Here is a 14819-nt window from a genome sequence, read left to right as displayed (position 1 = left end):
AGACTAAAGGGAAAATTTTAAAAACTTTGAAAACAAGGCGTTTAAACTAAAGAAGAGGTTTGAAATGAAAGTCATTTTTGAAATTGAGCGAAGAATGCCAAGTTGCGCCCTTTTTAGATTTTGTTTTTCTTTTTTATTTAAAAAGCAAACAAAGGAGAGGATTTAAAAAAGAAAGTGTAACACCCCAAATATTTAACTAGAAAATTTAAAAAAAAAAATCTTGTTGGCAAGTCAAGCACTTTTCGACATATCTAGCGATATCGCCATTCATTCTATTCCAGCAGTACCCGTGTTGTAGATCCTTGAACATTTTTGTACTGCCCAGATGAATGGTATACTTACTTTTGTGTGCCTTTTCTTGTAATTCTTCTTTCAATTCTAAGTCACTTGGCACCCAAAGTCTCTCCCTCGTCCATATGCTTCCATCATATTTTCGCCTAAATTCATTATTATCTTGTTGAGCCAACGTCTCTATCTTCCCATATTGTAGGTCTTCCTTTTGCTTCACTATCACTTTCTCTTGACATCCTGGCTGAACTGTCAGGTTATTTATCCTTATCACACATGAATCCTCCGAGAATGGATTCCACTCTGTGAAATCTATCATCATCTTCCATCTTATACTCATCAAAGTAGCCAACCCACTGCCCGTCTTTCGACTGAGCGCATCAGCTACAACATTCGCTTTCCTCGGATGGTAGGAAAGAGTGAATTCATAATCTTTTATGAATTCCAGCCATCGCCTCTATCGCATGTTCAACTCTTTTTGTGAGAATAGATATTTCAGACTTTTATGATCTGTGAATATCTTGAATTTTTCTCCATATAAGTAGTGTCTCCAGATCTTTAAGGCGAAGACCACAACTGCTAATTTTAGCTTGTGGGTTGAACCTCTTTCCACCAAATCTTTTCTTAAAATCTAGTTTCTACACCCCAGTGCGATTCTTTTGACATTTTTGCCCCTTTTTCCAGTCATCTTTCATCAGAGTGGCAACCTGGATGGCCTCGTCGAGGGTTTTTGGCCCCCGTGTTTACAAGCGGTTCCTGAGTCTTGCCTTCAGTCTTCGGGCAAACTTCATCGCCCTATCTTCATCGGTGATGTACACATTAGGACAATATTGCTCTAGGCTGTGGAATTTTGTAATATATCCTGCCAACGATTTCTCCCCTTGTTGCAAGTCAAGGAATTCATGCATTTTCTTTGTCCTCTCATGTTTAAGGAAGTACATGTTGTTGAATACTTCTACAAATTGTGCCCAAGTCACCAACACGTTCTGGAATTTTTCTGCATGGGTGGTTTCCCACCACTTCTCTACATGTTCCTTGAGGCGATACTTTCCAAAATCAACCTGTCGTTCAGCGGGGACCTTGAGCACTCAGAAAATGCGTTCTATTTCACGTAGCCAATTCTCTGCCTCTTCAGGGTCGGTGTTTCCCACGAAGGCAGGTGGGTCCATGTCCATAAACTTTTTATAGGACATGCCCTCGCCAATGTTCATTCTTTCTTGGGCCACCTGATCTAAATTGGTACCCATTTGTTGCATAGTCGTGGTCTGTTGGCTGACCACTCCTGCCAGATTGTTCAAAGTCTCCAAGATATCATTACATCTGTTGGCCCATGCCATCTATTTGGGCATAGAAGAGAATATAAAAATTATAATTGCTCTATGTTCTTTTCGGATCACCAGGAAATATTAATCATAATAAGTAAGGCTAATCTATCTACATTTACACTTGACATGTGAGTTTTTTATACTTACAGAGTGATGACAGGTCATCGAGACAGTCATGAATACTATAATTTTTGTCCTGCTCTGATACCAAAGCTGTAACGCCCCAAATATTTAACTAGAAATTTTTATTTCATTTTTTTTTATTTTTTTTTTGAGCAAAAATGGATAAAAGAATCACTAGTTAATTAAATGGAGGGCTAGAGAACAGAAATGTCATATCATCTTTCAAAGTTTAAATACTACATTATTACAATCAAGGATTTTAAAATCATCCTTTTATTTTCTCAGGACAATATGAAAAGTAGTATCATGACTTTGTCACTAGCGACGCTGCCTTCACTCCGTTGTATGCCTTGTTTAATCTTCACCTGTAAAATGATAAGCCACCAAAGGACAAACTAAACCCTTATCTGAGTAGGAAATACAATTCAATATACAAGTGTGGAGTGTTATGTGAACAAAAGCATGTGGTGACATTAATAAAAGAGTAACCATTACTAATATTGGAATTCAATTATCAAATATACACTAAATCAGTATAAGTGTGAAACAAAACTAACAAAATGTAATGTGAAATAATCATAGGAGGTCATTTCCTAAGTTCTTTACTCCTCGTATGTTGTTTTTTCATGTGTCACTATTATCATTATTACTATTATTTTTATTCTCATTCTTAATCCTGTGGGTACGCATAGGCATTTGACATCGTAGCGAACCGAGATTACACGGGGGTCTATTATGTGATTCCAATTAATACACGTATAACTAGCCGTACGGATATCCAAAAGGGGTGGTACACGACCGAGAGAGAGAGATCTCCAAATGGCAAGGATTTTGAATTTTGATGCACCCAAGGGCACTTCTGCAGAAGACTTAGACCTACCACCTAGGACGCATTGGTAGTCCTAGCCCCCTAACTCCAAGGACTGGGGACCGAGTGAGATGCCTCGCTCTCACAAACTAAAGATGTCCCACGAAGTTTGTACCATCCACACTCTCCAAGGTGGACCATGGGTCTGGTAACATACACTGTCGTCCGGTATACCCAGAACCCTGAGAATCCAGTAACATATACCACTTCGATATACCCAGAACCCCTCTATAAGAACTGGTAACATATACCGATTCACGATATACCCAGGTATCACCCCCAATAGCTTCTTTTAAAAGCTCATTTATTGGTTTCATGAATGGCAAGGCATACCCAACATACTATGGTGGTCTCAAATGTCAGATTTTAGTCGTTGCCATGAGTATTCTTTCATAGATGAGTGTTGACACCTAACCAAGAGGTTAATTTATGGTTATGCAACAAATCGCCACAACGACGCTCACATGCCATTCCTCTTGTTAAGAGATGCTCCTTGCCAAAATCCTTCTCAACCACCACGTAGCCACCAACGTGGTCACTCAGGACCCAAAGGGAGAGGGAGTAGCAGTGAAAACCACCAGCCCAATGCTTTAGCCTCAAATCATCAGATTTATAGTAGGTTCGATATTGTCACTAGTGGGTTCACTAACTAGTTTGACCCACTGGCTGCAACGACAACATCCCAGACACCAATCCACGACAGAGAGCAAGTGAGTTCGTAGTAACCCGAATGGTGGAACTATTTGCGGTTTGCGACCGTAACCATTTGTGAAACAAGCCAATGGTCTGCCTTGATTCTAGGCGAACAAGCGCCAATATCTAACACAACGACCAATCATTTCTGTCGTGCTTCAGTCGTCCAACAAGGTCTGCTAAACCATGGTCTGTCAGGACGACCACTACAGGGCATGCTCCACTGTGGCACTTATCCTAGCTACTACGACTTCAGCAGTGCGTAAGAAGCACTGATGCAAGCTGCACAGGGTACCCAATCTGCTGGCTATAACCGCAACTAATTGCCATACCAGATTTTTTTCCATCTATTACATTATTAGCTAACCAATATTGAGAGTTTCGCATGAAATGTTCAGCATCCCTGCCACGGCTACAACAATAGGCCGGATTTGCTGAACCCTGACTAGTCAGACCGACCACTAGGGTCTAGTCTGAGTGTTGTTGAAGGTTAAACATACTACATCATTGGGGAAAAGAAACCTCAGTTCAGGCCCCAACTTGAACAGGTTGAAATTGTTTCAATCAGTTAACTCCTGATACTAACATTGGGATGTTTTAGGTCTGGCCATAATGAATTTAAATTGACATTTTGATATATTGCTTATACTCAGTTGGTTTCACCCTTGAACCCTATTCTAATGCATCATAAAAATTCCAAGCATTCAACAAAACCCACTATCTTACTAGTTTGAACCTACATTTTCATATAACTCCATATGTATACTTTTGGTTGTTTTATTCATGAACTACCTAACCGACATTACATTGTTTAGTACTTGGTACCAGACTTTACAAAATCATTTGGTATGGTTTAATAGGTATTTTGTGTGACTAATATGTGAATAGCAGGGTCTAACAGTGCATTGACGAAAATGTTTTATGCACTTGATCCATGACCAAATTGGCTCACTCTATGTGATATTAGCATGGACTCAACTTAGATACTGAATTATCAATAGGGTCTCATGGCTCTTTGTGATATATATATATATATATATATATATATATATATATATATATATATATATATATATATATATATATATATATATATATATATATAAATATATATATATATAATCTTTAGGATGAACTGATGCAGTTACGACAGATGAACATTCACCATGTCTAAATGTAGCATGAATGGTTGTCTACCCGTAATAGAGGACACGCAGGCTGATTGGTTTGGTCGGCGTCTTACCGTCATAAGTGCAACCCTCCTAAGCATCCAAACTAGAAGTTAGATGGCGCACACAGAAAAAGTTTTGTCATGGATATGCAGGCTAGAGTATGCAGACCCATAATCCAATACTTATGAGTATGTTTTTTTTTTGTAAAACTACATATAATATTCCACTGCATTTTCATTTTCATTGCTACCCAATAACATAAATCAAATCTCAACAAAACAAAAATCTAATTGAGATGCTTGTACGCATACGGAGTATGATAGCTACATTTTCAGTGCTACACCGCTATTCAATAAAATTTTAAGAAAAGAAAGCACCCTTACATGCATATGCAATAGGAACAAAGATTGTCCTCTACCTAACGTGGTATGAATAGGTATTCAAACACATACAGTATCCAATGGCGCTGCACACGAGTGTAAAGAAATTGTACCCCTACTTGGTTATAGAAAAAACAAATTTCGGACTAGAGTGTCTTCTCCTTCTCACATGGTCAGCACGCCTTCTCGCGTCGTTCGGCCATGAGGTACTCGAAAGTTCTCGATTCACGTCTCTAATGGAGGAGTAATGACTAAAGAGAGGGAAAATGCGAATGGCTAGAATACGGAAACTTGTGAAGAGAGGAAGATGAACCCACCAATTCGATTTTTTTGTAAAGTTCCCTCTCCTTTCCATTTTTTTTTCTTTCTTGAAACTGTCATCCCCCATTCAATACCCTTGTAACCCCCCCTCTACTTCGAATTCCGTGGGAAATGGAAAAATTCCCAACATGAAACGGTTCTCCATCTTCAAAGCATTGGTTGGGTTTCCCTTTTGGGAAAATCACCCAGCCCATCTTACCTTGAAACCACATTTTCCTTATTTAAGCCCTCTTAAATGAGGAGTTACTAAATCTTTTTGAATTAAAAAAATGCAATAAAGAATATTTTTGGCAAAAATAACCCAGCACATAAAGGACATTGAACCGAAGTTCTCCTCCCTAAAGGGCAACAAACCCCACCAGTGCGTTATTGCATGTTTTGTTGCATATTCTTGCGATGTTATTGTATTTAACCATTATTAACTCTTTGGCACAATTTTCAAAAATACCATTTTTTTACACACGTCTTCTTCTTGTGCTATGGAGTTTCAAACTTGGGTTGTCTCCACGTTTGACGTTGCACTCCACCACATTTGGCGTTGCGTTCCATCACTTGTTGACTCTTTGATTGTCGCTTATTTCTTTTAAGCGTCTATAACGTCTTGGTGAACTCTTTATTGAAAGCGTCTTCGATTTTCGAAATATTCGACCTACAACCCTTACTATATTTTGATATTTCACATTTGAAGCCATTCTTTCTCTCTTATTTATTTGTTAAAAATACTTACTTTTTTGGGATTTTACAGAAAGTGAAAACAAAAAAAAATAAAAAAAATGATTTTTGAATTTAATGGATCTAGACTAGATTTAAGATCCATTCTAATTTTTTTTTATTTTTCTTCAAAATCTAAATCGAGTTATAAATTGGATCTAGACTAATTTTCAAAAGATTTTGTTAAAATGATGAATTTGGATTTGAAATTCAAAGATTGATTTTGAAAATTGGATAAAGATTAGATTTTGAATTTGGATCTGGATCTAAAATTTTGAATAAAGTGGATCTGGATCTTGATTGAAGATAAAAATGAAGGAAATTGGTTCAAAAATGATAATCGAACTTTGAATATGGATTTATAAAATGAATTGAAATGAAAAAACTAGGCTCATGATAAAATTTGGGTTTAGATCTTGGATTTGGATATTTGATCAAGCCCAGAAATAGAATTGGATCTTGGATCTGGATCAGAATCCAAGAAGTGAAACTGTGTCTCAGATATCAGACAAAGAAATGGATCTGAGTTTGAGTTCAAAAATTTGATCCACTTTATCCTTCTTAATAGATCAGAAGGTAGATCCAGATGAAAATGGATCTAGAATGATTAATTGAATCTTGGATATCCAATGAGACATTCCAGGTTCGAAAGGTAAACTGGACTCAAGACATGGATAATATAATGATTTGGATGAAGAATCCAGATCCAGGATGAAAAATGGACATCCGATCCAACATTGGATCTAATATCCGAATTGAAATATGGATTGGATCTTGGATATTGATAAAATACCTGATAAAGGAATTGATCCGAGTCTGAATTCAAACTTGTCCAAATTTAAAAATTGATAAAAATAATGTTCTAATTTTTTTTTTGCCCTGCAGAGGCAACATAACACAGTACTAGACTGGTTTGAACTGACTTGAACTGGATATAATTGAAATAAACTGAATTGGAAGTCAGTTATATTAAGGTAAACTAAAATCAAAGCTAAAACACTAACTCAACCGACTGAGGTTTGCTCAATTTTGACTGAATTGAGCTAAAATGAGCAAAAATGAAAATCTGAGAGTGTGGAAAGTGACTTAGAACTGGAACCAAACCATTTAAACTCTAGATGGGGATAAGATCTACTGGATTTGACTAACTTGAGAACAATTTGGCTAAAATTTGAGCTATAAATGAGCTCATTTTGACTGACACTGCTCATTGTGAGCTCAGGAGGGCTAGAAATGACTGACATTCTAACTCTTCTGAACTTAAAATGAGCTTGACTAAGTCTAATTGACAAAGGGCTAAGGGTGTCTTAGGGGTAAAATAGTAATTTGGCTATAGACTGGGGGGGGAGGTAAAATGACCTCTAAACTGGGATAACCCTAAGGATCATACCCTTACATTGCCCTGCAAGGAGTTGGCATTTGTGAAAGAGGGTGTTCAGAAAAGACTTGAAAAATTTGGGGTGTTTACAGATGCCCCTCTTTACTGCTAAGCCGATTGAAAGCGGAGCTTAATGGCAAAGAAAAATACACCAAATTTAAAAAATAAAAATGCCTCAGTCAGAAAATCTGAACTGAGTGTGAAAGAATTGAATGTGAAAATGACCTTCACGAAGTGAGATTGCAAAAGGCGATAAAAATGAGATCACCAAAGATTTGGAAAGTGATATCGATAGAGGAGAAGTCTCATAATTGAGCCAAGATAAGCTTTTGAAATGACCCTTTTGCAGAAATTTAGGTTTGGCCCTTGACTTGGATGAGATGAAAATACCTCATAGAATGAGTCTCGGGTTTAACCCTTACCTGAATGAGGATGGAAATGATGGAGTCCTCGAGAAATGAAATTGAGGAAACCATGGTCGATACCTCATGGATTGAGGTTGCAAAAGGTGAGAAAATGAGGTCCCTAAAGCTTGAAAAAGGATTTGAAAATGGAGCGTCTCATGAATGAGATTAAATGAGCTTTTGAAATAACCTTTTGCAAAAATGATTCAGGTTTATATGTAAAACCTCTAAATTTTTAAGAGAAAATAAATAAAGAAATTACTTTAATTCGAGTTAAAAATGTATTTTTATCTTTTATTGTAAATTTGATGTATTTTACATACTTAAATTTATCTCTCTGACAATGAAGGGTAAAATGGTCATTCCAATAAATATATAAATAAAATATTATAATAATAGTTGAGTTAAACATTTTAATGAATCACAAACCCATTTAAGCATTATTTTTTTAAGTTGTTTCAAACTTAACGGGATACATTTTAATGGTTCTCGTAATAATTTCTTAAAAGAGTTTTTATTCATAAAAAAAATAGTTTAAGAAATATTTTAATTTAATGGAATATTATCCTTAAAACCAAAATTGTGTCTAAAATATAATCATTAACCTTCAAAGAAATTAAATTTTTTATTTTCGTACTTAGATATGACCATTTTGTTACTAAAGCTTAGGTTTAAATTACTAATGGTTTTGTTGCATTTTTTTTATATATACATATATAATTTATTATTTTTTCTTTATCATTTCTCTAGTGTTCTCGGGTCGGGCCTGAACCGGGTTCGATTCGGACCCGATACCACAACCGTTAACCCCGATAAACCCTAACTTAAACCCTCGTTCCCCATTACTGTTCACCTTCCCTCTCACGCAGCCCGATTCCCCCCTCCCCCCCCGTCTGCGATCCGACCTGAGCAGTGTTGTCGCCGACCCCTCTCCTCACCTTTTTCTCTTCCCCGTCTGGGTGCAGGTCAACGGCCGACCTTGTGCCGCTGTCGTGAACCCTGCGACACCTCCTTCTTCTCCTCTTTACTGTTCGCAGTCGACCGGCCTCTCCGCGTCTGCACCTCCTTCCTTCCCCGTTCACCAATCGGTCGGAGCCGCGCCGCAACTGTGACCACCACCGCCTCCTCCTCTGTTTCCTTTCTCCCCTCTCGCACGCAGCAGCCGGAATCCTTTTCTCCTCCTCTTTTCCTTTCCTCGACCAGAGACCGGACGGAATCGGGTCGTCGCCGACCTTCGCCTGTGGACCCCATCCCTTCCTCACCTTCTTTTTATTCTTCCCCTTCTTTCTTCTTCTCTCCTATCTAGTCTGTCGCCACATTTCCCTTTTCGTCCGAGCGCTGATCGGAAGCGGTGCCGTGACTCGTGGCCGCCGCCTGGGTCTCCCGTCGCCACCATCATTCCTCCCTTATTAGGGCATCTATCGCTGGAGGACAACGACAGATTGCCATCACCTGCTGACCCAGCCGAGCCCCACCCTTCGCCGGATTTTTTCTCGGGTGAGCCTCTCCCCAACTTCCCTTCTATAACCTGCTTTCTTCTTTCTTGTTGGAGTATTGTTCAATTGAGGTGGACGGTCGTGTTCCACCGAGGTGATTTCGGCGGGGATGTTTTAGTCGTTCAACATTGTTGAACTGTGTAAAGTAGGGTCATCTGTTTTGTTGGTGGTTCCCTTTGTCATCCTGTGATTGTTTTTTTTTAAGTTTGTTTTCATCCTGCACTTGATTGTTTTGTAGCTTGGTAGTTCTGAGTTTTTATTTAGTTAAGGATTTCACTAACAACGCAATGCAGTGGTTGTAAATCCTTTCTTTTATCTTTGATGGTCGATTTTGAATTTTCGTGAATTGGATTCTTCGATCTTTCTTTTCTGTGACTGCTGCTTTGATTAAGCAATCTCTCTGGTATTGAATTTCGTTGGAAATTATTAAGATCATGTTTTCGGCATTTCATGATTTCTTTACAACCAAAGTTTTTCTCCTTTAATTATTGATAATTTAAACTTATCTTTGTCTAATTTCCATCATGAAGTCGCTTTCTTAGGCCATTCTTGCCTCCATGAACCGAGTTCGATTGCTTTTTGGGGGTTAGGTGAAATGCTTTTGATTTCACCCTCTTTCACCATTTGCCATTATTGTTGTCATCATCAATTTGTTTCTTGGTCTATTTCATTGTCATCCACAATGATCATATTATGCATTCATCTTATAATTCTTTTCTTTGTTCTTTTTCTATCATTTCCCTGTATTGGATTTGATTCCAATAGGTATATAGAAATATTTCATTGGAATCGGGAACCTTGATATTTGTGCATCACCAGGGTGATGCACGGGGCAGCGTGCAACCTTAGGGTGCTGGCTAACCAGATTCGGATGGAGAAAGGCTAATACTGAATCCGATTATTTACATGAATTGGATCTGGATGTCCATCATAATCAGATATCCACAAATTCGATTATAAAATTCTATGTCGAATCTGAATCTCATAATTAATTGGATTAGTATTTTCCAAATCCAGCTAACGGCAGCCGGATTTGGGTTGGGTGTCAGATAACCTCCGAATGGTTGAAGCAACCTCCCCAACTATAATGGAGGAAGCAAAGGGCGCCATCTCAAATTAGGGTTTTGTCTTGTAGAGTGGGGAGGGCTTGCCGTCACAGCAGAGAGAACGCTAAATTTTTCTGGTGATCTGAGAGATATCGGGAGGTCTCACGGTATTTTACCGTGAGATCTCTCTATCTCTTTCTCTAGTTTTTAGGCATCATATTTTTTTTTTGGATAATTTTCTTGGTTTTGTGTTCGTTGGTGTTTTTTGCCGTTTAGGGTTTTAGCCTTTTCTGGATATTGGTTGGAATATGCTAATAGGTAGTTTTTTTCTTCTTTTGAGTAGTTCGAGGAGTTTGTTTTCGAAACTTGTTTCAAATTTTTGTTACGCACAGTTAAAACGAGGTGCTTGATAATCGCTGTGAGTCCATCTGTTTGCTGGATAATACGTTTTAAGAAGAGGGATTAGCATATTCATAAGAATTATAGTGCCCTAATGGCGATTGGTGAAGGTACTGTTAGAACGCCGCTGAGTATGAACTATTTCAGTTAAATTAATACTTAATCTTTGATTGGTAGAACAGATACTTTAGGAGGTTTTGTCTCACTAGTGAATTTGTGTTATACTGCAGTTGGGACGACATCTTAAAGACTACGTTTATTTGGGATAACGCCCTGATTGGAATGCAATAGTGATCTTTGTTTTGGGGCAAAGAGTGGTTAGAATTTTCTTTGGCAATAAAAAATATACATGTTATGAAGAAAGCTGAGTGTAGGATACATTTGTTCCAAAGAGAGGCGTGCTTACATAATTTGGACTGCTATTAACAATGGAACTGAGATGCTACAAATGAATCTAGAGTTCCTAATAGGCCTCTAACTACTTTTTTGAATTCAAAATTTTGAAAGAATGTCTAAAATGACTATTTCTGTTAGGTTGATCTCCTGTAGACATCAATCTTCCTGGACAAGTTGTGCATCCACTGCATCCTTTAATTTAAAAATTTCTCTTTTGCATTTAACAAAAATGTAGAAAATGTTATTTTAAATGGAATACTGATAAAATCCTGCGATTTATTTGAATAGCTGTTTAGTTCATCCAGTTCAACAAATTGATCTTAAAGAATGAGGGGTGTTTGCAAGTTCTTATCAAATGGATGAAATGCGCCCATTTTATAGGATGGATAACATGCAGTGCATTTCTATTATTTGAACAATGCCATTGTGAGGCGTTTTCAAGGCATGCTTGTTCCCTCCCCACACAATAGTCAGATGATTAACAATGGTCATTCACATTTATCAGTTTCATTCTGTTATATCTCGTTAGGCTTGGCATTGTATCAAATTGTGGTTAAAAAGCAGTCTTGAATGTTGTGTGGGAGGACTTATAATAATTTATCATAAAATCTTATAAGAATGTACCTTTTTCAGCAATGATATTTCACTTTTTTACACAAACTATTCTAGATCATTATTTAGGTGTTAGACAAAAGCGGGCAGGTCATGTTAAAGATGCTTCATCATATGTATGAGGTGTTTCTCCCGAAGTTTCAATGGGTTGTTTTGAAAAAAGAAAAACAACCTAACTTGTGGTTGAACGACTTTGAGATGAGACATGGCATCAGTGTTATCAGTATCGTATTGTATCGTACAATATGATATGATGTATCACAATATCGCTGGCCCATGCGATACAATATACCCTCATAAATTGGAAAATAAAGCATATCGATCTGATACATGCCCCAACTTTTTCACTTTTTTGTGTTGAAAATTTTCAAACAGTTTATTTTTATCCTTTTTTTACTTTTAGTGACTACTTTTTACATAAATATGACTTTATTAGAGTCCTATTCGCTTATTTCATAAGCTATGTGAACAAAATAAAATAAAAGATTCTTATTAATTTATTGTGATTAGTGAAGACAAGAAAGAAATGAAGGAAGAGAAATATTATTATGGAAGAGCACACATTATTCAACTCTTGTGTTTATTGTGATTAGTGAAGACAAGAAAGAAATGAAGGAAGAGAAATATTATTATGGAAGAGTACACATTATTCAACTCGTGTTTATTGTAATTAATGAAACTAATTAATAAGGACATTATGAAACTTCTCTTTTTTAATGCTTACTACTTCCAAATGACTTTACTTTTTTTTCACTTAATTCTTTTGGTATAAGTAATGGATACATTGTTATAACATCATAATTATGGCTTTTATATTTAATAATTGTTACATAATTATTCATCCTCAATTTTCATAATTAAGTTTACTTATATTATAGTTTGACTACTTAAATGTGTTTTAATTATCTTTGTGGCCATATTTTTAATTTTTTTAGTTATTGTATTATGCGATTGTTATAATTTGTTTATTCAAAACTCTTTTTCTTTTTGTTTTCTTTTGAATGTTACTCTTTAATAGTAAACCTTTTGTTTTGTTAGTTGTTAGTTTGTTACAATATCGTTTCACATGTTATAGCAGTACATGTGTATGTTTAATTGTTCATAATGCTTAATTTTGATTTCTTTTTTTTTTATTTTATTCTATGATCTTTTCTATTTTTTCTATTTTTTTGGAAAAAAATTCTGATTGTTTTATGTTTTTTCGTGGTTTTCAAAATGTGTTTTTTCCGTATCTTACGATATGATATGGTTCGATACGATACACCGGAATTGCCAACCCTTCTGATATGGGTTTTGAGACGATAATTGCAATATTTCATGGCATTCAATATCAATCACGTTCAGCACACCAGCTTCATCCTTGTTCTTTGTCTCTAGAAAACTATTAATGGGTTCAATTAAATCTATGTGCTTGATTGAAGTGCTTTAGTTTATTGTGCTTTATGTTCCATTATGTTGAGTGGTGGACTGTGGAGTTTACGCAATGCGGGTGCGGCACCCGGTGCAGTCAACCCGATGTGGGTGCGACACCTAGTGTGGTCAACCCGACCTTGGTTGCGGTCAATGCATCCAAGGTTATTTTGGTCCAGTTTTTTATTAAAAAAAATTCCGCCCGATGAAATGGGCTGCAGAGGGGTCGATTAGGGCAATTTTTTTTTGTCCTAATCTTCCCTTCTTCTCCTCTCCGACTTCCTCTGCTCTTCGCCGACCACTCCAGGTATGCCCCTGACTCCCCTCTGCTCTCCTCCTCTCCTCTCTGTCTTTGCTCTCTCCCTCTTAGAATGTCGGGGTCTTTGTGCGCACGGTTTGTGCTTTTTTGGGTTTCTGTGTTTCCTTTCCCTTTGCTGCAGCGAAATCGTGTCCCTACTCAGTGCTAATGTTTCAACTGCAAGGTTCCTTGTGCATCTTGCCAGAGGGCTTGGGCATGCGGTTTGGCAGGCCACACTGCAGTGTTCTGTCATTGTTGGTTCCCTTGCTGCTATGTGGGCTTTCAAATGTTCGGTATGTGTTAGCTTAGGTGAGGAGTCAAAACAACTCTCCTTCCTGCACTAATATTTTCAATGTCGGAATCGCCAGATGACGCTTCGCAGTTGCACGGCCTTCGGGCCAGTGCTATGTTGATGTCATCACTGTGTTGACATCATCACAAGAGGAGTTTAGTGGTACAATCATGTCAGTTTTGAGGGTTTTGAGTAGGGGATTCACTAGCTTGTGTTTTTAGAAGATTTTTTAACCAAGTTTTAGGTGATTTGGAGAAGTATTGGATTTTTGGTGAATTTTCCAAGGATTGCTGGATTGTAAAAACATCCTTGACAAGATTCAAGAAATCTGATCAATTTTTAGTGTTTTTTGTTGGGATAATAGCATCATTCAGGTCATTTTTGATATGGAAGTGTGAGAAAATTGTTTGTGTAAATAGATTTCACACTTTGATTGAGATTTAATGTATTTTTGAGAGGGTTCTTGCAGGCGATTGCCTAGTTTTAGGCTATATTGGGCACGACCTTCTTTGTGTTGAGTTTGGGCAGTGTGCTTATACATTTAGCATTGGTATTGTATTTCTTCATGTTTTAATGCTATTCTTTCGGCTAAGTCAATGTTTTTTAGTTGGTTTACCATCCATTTTTTAGTGTTGACTGCTTGTGTGTGATGTTATTCTCTATTTCATTTATACTTTGTTGGAGCTTTTACCTGATACAACATATTGTTGCTTGTTGTTGTTGTAGTTGTTGAGTTGTGCAACACTTTGTTGAGGTTTTTACTTGATTTAATTGTGGTGTTAGTTTTTATGATGAAGAACAAAATTGTAGATTGTTAATTTGATTTATTTCATGCATGATGAATTGATTTCATGATATTGTAATAATTGTTTTTTATTTCATTAGTGTTAATGTTGTTAACTGATAAAACTTAAAAATTATATATATATATATATATATATATATATTGTCGCACCCGCGCACCCAAGGTTTTTTAAAGCGCCGCACCCCCACACCGCACCCATGTGACATAGGTTCCATCTACTTGTGGTAGTTTAGTATATCAACTATGTCGCAGGGATTCAGTGCGGGTGCGGTCAACCCGTCCCTTGGTGCGGTCAACGCACCCAGAGTCATTTTGGTCCAATTCTTGAACTTAAAAAAAATTGCCAAGAATTTTTTTTTTGCCCTATATGTCACAGGGATTCTCCAACTAGGTGTCACACCC

The 14819-nt window shown here is 37.1% G+C and overlaps 1 long non-coding RNA gene across 2 annotated transcripts in view; it reads left to right on the top strand.

The window, feature by feature from the left end:
• The window catches only part of LOC149842934 (uncharacterized), a 60699-nt gene that overhangs the window by 38562 nt on the left and 7318 nt on the right, over nucleotides 1–14819 (top strand). The window contains exon 1 of one of the 2 annotated variants that reach the window (XR_016430834.1): nucleotides 8753–9160. The exons of the other annotated variant lie outside the window; for it this stretch is intronic. This is a non-coding gene — a long non-coding RNA (uncharacterized LOC149842934). Of the gene's footprint in view, nucleotides 1–8752; nucleotides 9161–14819 lie in introns of those variants that run through there. 2 annotated transcript variants of the gene reach the window in all.

This window comes from Nuphar pumila, chromosome 3 (genome assembly GCF_984573655.1).
Source record: "Nuphar pumila chromosome 3, dmNupPumi1.hap1.1, whole genome shotgun sequence".
NCBI lineage: Eukaryota > Viridiplantae > Streptophyta > Magnoliopsida > Nymphaeales > Nymphaeaceae > Nuphar > Nuphar pumila.
This window is presented reverse-complemented; position numbering and strand designations above follow the sequence as displayed.